The 10,252-nt window shown below is 42.6% G+C and overlaps 1 protein-coding gene across 1 annotated transcript in view; it reads right to left on the bottom strand.

Annotated features, from left to right (window-relative positions):
• The window catches only part of PIGZ (phosphatidylinositol glycan anchor biosynthesis class Z), a 22,216-nt gene extending 14,016 nt beyond the window's left edge, over positions 1-8,200 (bottom strand). The window contains exons 1-2 of the mRNA XM_011386370.2: positions 8,084-8,200; positions 6,078-6,436 (exon numbers count right to left, since the gene is read on the bottom strand). The gene's annotated coding sequence lies outside the window, so the exon portion shown is untranslated. The remainder of the gene's footprint in view (positions 1-6,077; positions 6,437-8,083) is intronic.
• Between the last annotated feature and the right edge of the window lie 2,052 nt (positions 8,201-10,252).

The following is a 10,252-nucleotide window of genomic DNA, read 5'->3' as shown; positions in this document are numbered from 1 at the left end:
AAAGGGAACCCTCGTACACTGTCGGTGGGATTGCAAATTGGTATAGCCACTCTGGAAAACAGTTTGGAGGTTCCTCAAAAAGTTAAAAATAGAACTATCTTTTGACTCAGCAATTGTACTTCTGGGTATTTATCCAAAGCAAATTAAAACACTAGTTTGTAAAGATCTATGCACCCCTATGTTCATGGCAGCACTATTTACAATAGCCAAGATATGAAAGCAACGTAAATGCCTTTCAATAGACTATTGGATAAAGAAGTTGTGGTACATATATACAGTGGAATATTAATCAGCTATTAAAAAAAAGAGAAATCTTACCATTTGCAATGACATGGATGGACTTAGAGGGTACTATGCTGAGTGAAATGTCAGAGAAAGATAAATGCCATATGATTTCACTTATATGTGGAACTAAGGAACAAAAGAAATGAACAAATGAAACAAAAAGACTCACAGATATAGAGATTGAAATTTCAATTTTATATATTTTTTATTTCTAGAATTTGTTGATTTTTTTCACATCTGCTTGCTCTTTTGTCATTTTTGTAAAGCTCCCTTATATTATATTATGCATACTTAGTTGATATAGTAAATCTGATAATTCCAACATCTAAAGTTTTTTTTGGATCTGAATCTAATGTTTTGTTTTGGCCAGTTCTTACTCATAGTGCCTTGTTTATTTGTATATTTAATGAAATATTTTGTTTGAGGGCTGCTCGTTTTCTTTGGAATGTTACTATGAGAATTCTTTGAGGACAGAGATGAAGGCAAATTTTGAGTTCCACTGGAAAAGATTTACATTTGCTTCTGTCAGGTACCGGGGGGCATTAAAAGTCTGGGACCATTTTTAGTCATATTATTGGCTCCAGGTTTTTTTTCCCCTTTGGGGGGAATGGTGTCTAATCATGTGAATTCAGGCTGAGAACCTATGTGAGACAGGGTTATAAATGCAAATTCTCAATGGAGAACCTCTACACCAATTTGATTAGCATCAAGACTGAAGAAAAGCAGTTTTCCTTGCAGTCTTCTGGGGATGGGAGAGTTTATTTCTAGGTCACCTACATGTTGAGAATGTAGTCCTACAGAGTCTCAGCTTTGAGGAGTCTCCTGTTAGACTTCAGGGTAGCTGCTAGGTTATATCTTCTGTCTTGTCAGTTCTGAAACACTACAAAAACTCATACTCAGATGCATCTGATCCCTGAATCCAAATCTGGTTTTAGGGCTTTGCATACTTCTCTAGGCCCCTGCTTTTATGCCTGAGTATTCTTTGCCTTTTGTTTAGCTCACTTATTATTTTATCCAACACTTTAGTTATTTTTAGCAATTTATTTATTTTATAGTTCAATGACAACCCTCCACTTGTGTGATTTTTAGCAACCTCATTTTTTTTCCTATTTATATAAGTAATACAAGACTGTTATAGAAAAAATAGAAAGCACAATAAGCAAAAAAGGAGAAAACGGAAATTACACTCAATTCCTATCACTCAGAAAAACAGCATTAACATTTCAATATATGATTTGCTTGGCATTTCATGTAACATATAGGCTTATAGTTTTGTTTATTCATATAAATATATTCATATACATGGTTGGCATAAGAAATAACCATATTGAGAGATAAGATGGGAGTTGAGAAAGCTAAATTAGTTTTAGCCATGTCAAGTTATTTTCAAGGAAGTCATGTACTTAAGAGTCTGCCTTTGTCAGAGGATCTTCGTGATCACGATTTGGGAGAGAAACATGATTTGAAGAGACTGTGTCACAATCAATGATTTTTCACAGTGTGGCCAGATGGGATATGGAGGTGCTATGCCTACGCCTCTGGAGCTGCTTCTGGAAGAACTGCTGGCAGTCTGTCCCTCAGCATATGGGAGAGTGGGTGAATTGGGATCATGACTTGAGCATGAGTTTTATGGAGCAAGCTAGCCTGTGGCCATATGGCCTGCAAGAGTATAGGTCTGCTGTCCTCCTTCCCACCCTCTCCTACTGTCATCCTGCCCCTCTAGTTACAACGCACACTGCCCAAGCCTGTGCCATTTGCTGGGGCTACTCCACCTCAGGGGTGCAGCCCGCAACAGCGGAATTGAATTTTATCTCTATGAGGGCTGTTTGACAAGTCTGTGAGTATTTTCAGTATACCTAATATGTTTTTAAAATAGGAAATGAATCATACAATGTTTGCTTTATAATACGCTTTTATCACTTAGCAAAATATCATGGGCATCTTTCCCTACATCATGACCACCTCCTCCTACCAGGTGCAAACTCTCCATCTATCATGTATCCACTTACTCCCTCTGTTCTCTTCTGTTGGCACCTTCCCTTCCATCAATAAACATGTTGGACTCTCCATCATTCTTAGAAAAAAACAACCAAAACTCTGCTGGAAACTGGATGTGCCCTCTATCTACTACCTCTCTCTCTTCTTCCATTCACAGGAATACTCAAACCACCCACATTTACTGAATTCACTCCTCATGTCTTGTTTACTGTTCTACCCAATACAATCTGGCTTTTCCCACCACCGCTGCACCGACACAGCCCTTTTAAAAGCCTCCATTTTGTAGTTTCCCTAGAAGTTGGTTTATGTAAATTAGGTTTTAAAAATTTAGAAAGCAGTCATGAGACAGGCCGTACTTTTGCAGTTTTCATTGTTGTTGTTGTTTTTTCCCCCCTGGCAAACTAGATTATGAAGACCTAGGGTTTTCCTGCAGCAGCTTTCCAGTGTCCAGTGCCACTTTGTCGGTATCAAGACGCAACTCTGGTTATCGTGGTGTCCTGATTCTCAACAACAGTGCTGTGTTCCAAATTTGACTGAGTTCCAAGGTGGCCTTTACAGTTGCCTGATCGTCACACAAACAGCATCTTCTCTAGTGAGTTACTTCTGGGTGTTTAGAAAGTCTTTCCTTGAGGCCTAAACTACAGCCCATTCTTCCAGTGCACCTAATAATTCTTAGTACCTAATTCCCTGTATAAGGAATTTTTCTTCTGCTGACATTTTTTTAGTTAAAAAAATTTTTTCAATTACAGTTGACATTCAATATTATATTAGTTTCAGGTGTATGGTATAGTGGTTGGACATCTGTGTAACTTATGAGATGATCCTCTGACAACTCTAGTACCCACCTGGCACCATACATATTTATTACAATATTATTGACTATATTCCCTAGGCTGTACTTTACATCCTTGTGACTATTTTATAACTTAATTCCTTACTTTATTCAACCAGCCCCCTAATCCTTTCCCATCTGGCACAAATCAGTTTGTTCTCTGTAGCCATGAGCCTGTTTTTGTTTTGATTTTTCACTTATTTTTATTTATTTATTTTAGATTCCACATATAAATAAAATCGCATGGCATTTGTTTTTCTCTGTCTGACCCATTTCACCCAACACAATACCCCTCCGGTCCATCTGTGATGTCACAAATGGTGAGATTTCACTCTTTCTCATGGCTGAGTAATATTCTATTGTATATATCCAATCATACATCAATGGACACTTAGGTTGCTTCCATATCTTGGTTACTATACATGAAATGTCCTTCCTTGTCTCTTGTTAAAGCCTTTGTTTTAAAGTCTATTTTGTCTGATATAAATATTGCTACCCTAGGTTTTTTTTAAATTTCCATTTGCATGAAATATCTTTTTCCATCCCTTTACTTTCAGTCTGTGTGTGTCTTTTGATCTGAAGTGAGTTTCTTGTAGGCAGCATATGTATGGGTCTTGTTTTTCTTCTCCATTCAGTCTTTTGATTAGAGCATTTAATCCATTTACATTTAAAGGAATTACTAATAGGTATGTAGTTATTGCCATTTTATTCTTCATAATTTTTTTCTTCTTCTTAAAGAAGTCCCTTTAACATGTCTTATAATATTGTTTTGGTGGCGATGAACTCCTTTTACTTTTTCTTGTCTGGAATTTTCTTGCTGACTTCGGTCTCCTGTACTGAACTCTGGCCATTTGGTGTCAGAAGTGGCTGTAGGCAATATAGGCTGTCATGGATGGGAATATTCATGTGCTGAAAGAACATTACTATCAGTTGGCCAGGCAGGAAACACGTGGGCAGACTCTGAGAAGAACACCCTCTCCTTGTGCCTGTCCCCACCACCTTCCAGAGCTTCCCAGTCAGTCAATGACTAGCTCTGCCACACTAGCAAAACCCCATCCCACACTCACTGTTTTTCCACCTTGACCACACGTTCCATCACACTGATTTCATCCACTGACTCCCTGTTGGAGGGCCCCTTGCCGCCCTTCTCTGGACCTTGTGGTATTGGGGCCTCAGCCCACAATCTGGTCACCCTTTAAACCCGTCAAAGAACCCAGACACTAGCTGCCACTCCCTTCCACAAGAACTAAAATAAATAAATGAATAAATAAACAGAAAGAAAAGAAGAAAAAACAAAAATGACTACTAGTCTATCGTCTATGTTCAGAAATTTTTTTTTGTCAAGAATGAGGGCAATACAAAGATATTTCCAGGCAAACCGAATCTGAAAAATCACAAGAAGACCCTCAGAAAATTCTAAAGGAAAAATGATTCTAGGTAGACGATCTGAGATGAAAGTTGGAATAAAGAGCAAAAAAGCTGGTCATTAGATGGGAGCTATCTGGAAAGTGGAAATAAGTGAAAGTCATTCTTCTGCTGCTTTGTTTTCTTCCGGCAAGTAAGGTCAAAAAGATGCGTCAGTTTTCTGAACTAGTGTTCCATGTTAATTCACCAGCTTTGTGAGTACTGACAGGCAGCTGTGGTGGTTTGGTTATGGCTTTCTGATCCTTGGATTGCAAATAGAGCACTGTGTTCTTGGACTCATTAGTTCTCATAGTGGTCTCCTGAGTCGCCACTCTTCAGACAGGGGTCAGCTTTACATGTTCCAGGAGTCATTTCTATAAGTTTTCGTAAGCAGCTACTTCCCTATATTAAACTCCTTCGTGATTAAAGTACTTAAATTGTCCACAAACAACGTTAGCAAAACTTTGACTCAGACTGGCTTCAACAATTTATCATGTCACATAACAAGACAACCAGGGCTTGGTGCTGCCAAGGCTCCATTGCTGTTTCTCAGTGATCCTCATGGTTTTGCCTTTCTCTGCGCGTGGAATCACCCTCATGCTGCCATCCCATCTAGACATGACAACATCGAGAAGAAGAGTTTGTATTTTTTTGCGTGTGTATCTCTTTTTTTGTTGCTTCTTTTTAAACAGTTTTATTGAGATATAATTAACATATCATACAATTCACTCATTTTAAGCATACAATTCAACAGCTGTTAGTATATTCAGAGGTATGTGTAACTATTAAAATTAGAGTCAATTTTAAAACATTTTCATTACCTCAAGAAGAAACCTCATGTCCTTTAGTTATCATTTCTCCGCCACCCATGCCCTAGACAATCACTAATCTTTCTTGCTCTATAGATTTCCCTATTCTTGCTTTCATATAAATAGAATCACGTAGTATGTGGTATTTTGTGGCTGGCTTCTCTCACTTAGCATGTCATAGCATGCATCAGTACTTTATTCTTTTTTAAGGCCAAATACTATTGCATTGCATGGAGGGGCAGTATTTTGTGCATCCATTCATCTGTTGATGAATTTGAGCTGTTTCCACTTTTTGGTTATTATGAAAAATGATGCTATAAACATTGGTGTACAGTTTCACAGGGACGTATGACAAATGTTTTCATTTCCCTTGGTATATACCTAGAAATGGAATTACTGGGTCATATGGTAACACTATGTTTAATGATTTGAGGAGCTATCAGACTGTTTTCCAAGTGGCTGTACCTTTTTTACATTTCTATCAGCAGTGTATGAGGGTTCTGAATTCTCCAAATCTTGATCAACATTTGTTGTTATCTGGCTTTTTCATTTTACCCATCTTAGCGGATGTAAAGTGGTATCTCATTGTGATTTTGATATGCATGTGTATCTCTTTTTAAGACCAAAGAAATCTTTTTCAGGAGTCCCCCCGTAGACTTCCATCAAGTCCCATTGGCCAGAATGATATTAAATAGACCTTCCTAAACCAACCACTAGCAAAGAAAATGGAATTACCAGTGAGGACTCACCTCTTCCTTTGGAGCTGTGGCTGCGGCTGCCTCCTCTGAAGCACACAGCCCTCCAGAGGTGGGTGCTTACCCTAACAACCTCAGGTTCTGTTGGGAAGGAGAAAGTGAGACAGAGGATCAACTGCGTGGCTGATGCATATGGTGTCCATGATGTTATACTCTCATGGCTTTCCTCCTTCTTCTCTATTTATTCTTAGGCTCCTCTTCCTTTTTCCACTCCTGAAATGTAAGTCCTTGTGGTCTTCAATTTCCTCCCTTCTCATCATCTACATGCTTCGTGGGTCTTTTCATTTATTCTCATGGTTTCAATTTCCATTTGATGACTTCTGAAGCCGCTTCATTTCTGAGCTTCAGATTTACTGATAATAATAATAGTAAATATCAACAATAATAGCATTGCCATTATAAGATACTAATTATATTCCAGGCATTGTGCACTCTCATTTTATTCTTATAACAAATTTATAATCTTATTATGACCCCTACCTTATAGATAAATGAACAGATTTAGAGAGATCAAGTTTTTTGCCCAAGGTAACAGAACTACCAAGTTGATGAAAGTAGTTGTTGAACCCAGTCTATTTGATACCAGAGTCCTAATCCACTGCCTGTCTACCTCTAACACAGGCAGCCAAACAGAACTCATCATTTCTCCATGAACCAGCCCTGCTCTCATGTTCCCTGCAGCAGTAAGGGAACTACCATTTATCCAAGTACTCAGTGCAGAAACCCAGGAGTCATCTTCCTTTTTCACCCCTTCACTATGTGATACTAACATTGCTTCCTAATCATTCCTTAAATCCAGCTCTTGTTCTTCATCCTCCACTGTCAATATCTGAGTCCACATCCACTGTGACTGGGGTACATGTTGCCTGAGATTCCTCAGCCCTAGGGGTGGCTGTGTAGGGACTTCTGATGGTTGGAGCCCTCTGGGTTGGTTGCTTCTAGCTGCAAACAGCTCCTTTGCTTATTTATTAACCCAGTGTGTCAACACAAGGAACCATTTTATACACGTGCATGATGAAAAAATAATCAAGAAGCAAGAGATAGAGTAGACTGCACCCACCTTGCTTCTTTACCTCTCCTCCCTGCACCTACTCTCCTAACTGTAGCCAGAGAGAGTGCATTACTCTCCTTGTAAAATCTCTGGGTGGGAGTCAGCCCCTCACCACCTCAAGATCAAGTCCACATTCCTGATCGTGGTGTACAAGGCTCTCCACCGGCCCTCTCCAGCCTTCACTCTCCCTTTGTGAACAGAGCTTCGTCCTCCAGAAACATTTTCCTGTAGCCCCTCCTCTATTCTGCTTTATTTCTCACTTGAGTGTCTTTGCTCACATTGCTTCCTTTGCCGGCTTTGTTTCTAACATGGAGGTTAAGACCATCTTTGGCTTCGACAAGACCCAGTTTCAGATCCTTGCTCTGTCACTTGCTCATGGTGAAAGGGCACTAAATCTCTCTGCACCCCAAATTTATATCTCCATCTGTATAATGATAACAACAATACCTACCTCAGGGCTGTTGTGAAGACGAAATCATTAAATAAAAAGCAAACATAACAAGTGGTTTCTTTCATTATCAATTTTGCTACAACTGCTGGGACCCAGAGAAGCCCTCTTTAACCCTGTTTTCCGCAAGACCTTGTGCTAGGCTTTACACTTCACTGAGCACTGACCCGTGGGGCCTTCTGATTACTTCTCTGCCCTGTCTAGCTGATGTCCTCCAGGTCAGGGATCCGTTCGGATCCATCTCTGCCCCTCGAGTACACCTGGATGGGCCTCTGAGGGGCAAGCGTCAAAGACAGAGTCGAGGTCCCTGGAGGAGGTGACAACATAGGGGACATTGAATTTAACAAGCGCGGGTATTCTTCGGAAAGAGGCTCAATCGGTACTCATCCTTAAGCTCCCCAGGCCGAGGCCTGGCTGGAGGAGTGAGTTGTCCTTGGGAACATCTCTAGCCATGTGTCCTAGGGGGCGGGGCCAACACCATTGGGCGTGGCAACTACTTACCTAAGCCCAATCAGGATGCAAGCTCATTTATGCATATGAACACCGGCGGGGTCCAAATCCTGCTAGCGCTGCGGCCAGGTGGGGCTCGGTCTCCCGGAGGGCAGGGGAACGGAGAGCTCTAGAATAAAGGGAAAACGCTCAAGACCGCGGAGATTCGACTGTGGGGTCAGGGAGCGGATGCTGATAACCACAGACAGGGGCATTCCGCACGCGTGTGCGCGGGATGTGCGAGGGCAGGCAGCTGGGAGAGACCATCTCAGTGGCAGGGGCACACCGAAGAGGAAACCACTGCTCCGGGAGCGGGGGGAGGCTTCTCACCAATGCGGCGAGAAGATGGAAGGGAGACCGCTCCGCCCCGCCGCGGGTGAGCCGAGATAGTTGTCTTTCTCTCTGAGTCAGAGGGTCCCCGGCAGACGTAGGTGACCCACCTTTCTCCCGCGCCCACTGTATGCGCAGCACCGTGTCGGCTCTGGCGACACAGTCTGGGGACACAGAGTGTAGTCTAGAATGGCAGCCATCGCGTGGCTCGTTCCAAGGAATAGCCCTATCTTCAAACTTCATGACAAAGCTGCTGGTTCTCTGCTTACGGGAGAGGGCGGCAGGCCCGAGGTTCGGCCCCTTCTCGGGTTCTGGCATTTCGAGCAGGTTTTAAAGACTGTGGGGCGGGGGGAGGGGGCAGGAGTGTTGGAAGAGAAGGAGGATCCCTGCGTAACCGCCAAAGGCGTCTTCTGCTCGAAACGCTCAAGGACCAAGTTCCTCAATGCTAAGATCCTGTTCCAGACTCTGGGGTCCATCCCAGGGGCAGAGGGTGAGAGTGGCTCTCCAAGTCTACTTTCTCGATTGGTGTCGTATTTCTCACCTTTACTCTGCGGGCCGCAGTAAACCCTGCAGGGAGCCCCACCCTAGAAGCGTTGGAAAGTCTGACCCTGTCCGTTCCTTTTTCTGGTTGCCGAAATGGACCCACGTTTATCTCTTGTTTAACATTTAATGCAACACAGCATTAACACATATGGGAGAGTGGAAGAGAGTAAGATATTTCCATTAACGCGCCTGCATCATTTAACTATCCATGACCTCGTGGTTCCCAACTGCAAAATGAGAACTCTGCTCTCTAGGGAGGAGTTTTGGGGTGTTAATAATTTTGACAGTGGTTCTAAGTTTCCTGAGGTCAAGATGTCTAGGGTGAAGAATGACTTTTGAGACGCAAATGTGAGGGATGTCCTCCTTAAGGAAAGCTGCAATTGTCCTTGCCATATTGTGCGTCTCACTCAAAGGCCCAAAGAACCACCAATCAGAACAGAGTAGGTGCTCGCGCACAGGTGTCGGGAGCCTTAAGCCTGCACCCAAAGATAAGAACCACATCCTGTTACCGAGAACAAACTCTGCTAAGCTGTAACCTTTGGATAGCCACGGCACTGTGAAGCACCCATCATTTCCCGTGTCCTTGTTCCCCATTCCGCCACCTGCAGAGCGGGAGCCTGCAACTGCTGGCACAGCCCATCTGTTTCTGACTAGCCAAGTAGAAGTCACTTCATCTGGTGGACACCAATAAGCTTGTAACGAATACTCTCTGATCAGTCCTGCCCCTGCCCTCTCCACTTGAGTGTATAAATATAACCGCTCGACAATAAAATTTTGAGGCTTGATCAGAACACTGTCTTGCCTCCATTCTTTTCTCCCGCCCATGTTTTCTTCAAGGTATGGTCCTCCTCGGGTTCTACGCAATAACTAGGTCCTGCAGGTCAGGACAAGTGGCGCCCAACGTGAGGCTTGAGGCACGGACCTTCACCGGACAGCATAATTCGTGAAAGGCGTGCACGCGCATAACTAGGAGTGCCTTCCCGGCGGCTGCGACCCCCAGACGTCGGAACAGCGGGTAAGTCATTGCTGTCCCATTTTTAACATGGGCCAATCTATCTCCAGAGAGGAGTGTTTTGTCAAAGAGATCAAACGGTCTCTAAGGGAGAGAGGAGTAAGGGTTAAGAAAAAGGATTTGGTTAGCTTTTTCTGTTTTGTTGATGAAAAATGTCCGTGGTTCATTCTTAGCGGCCCAGATATTCATCCCTTGAGTTGGCAAAAAGTAGGAAAAGATTTAAATAGATTACTGGAAAAAGAGGGACCAAATGCTGTCCCCGTTAGTTGTTTCAGTTATTGGGGACTCATTCGAGA

The sequence above is a fragment of the Pteropus vampyrus genome, unplaced genomic scaffold, assembly GCF_000151845.1.
Source record: "Pteropus vampyrus isolate Shadow unplaced genomic scaffold, Pvam_2.0 Scaffold1327, whole genome shotgun sequence".
Classification (NCBI taxonomy): Eukaryota; Metazoa; Chordata; class Mammalia; order Chiroptera; family Pteropodidae; genus Pteropus; species Pteropus vampyrus.
The sequence above is the reverse complement of the archived record's forward strand: the minus strand, read 5'-3'. Positions and strand labels throughout refer to the sequence as shown.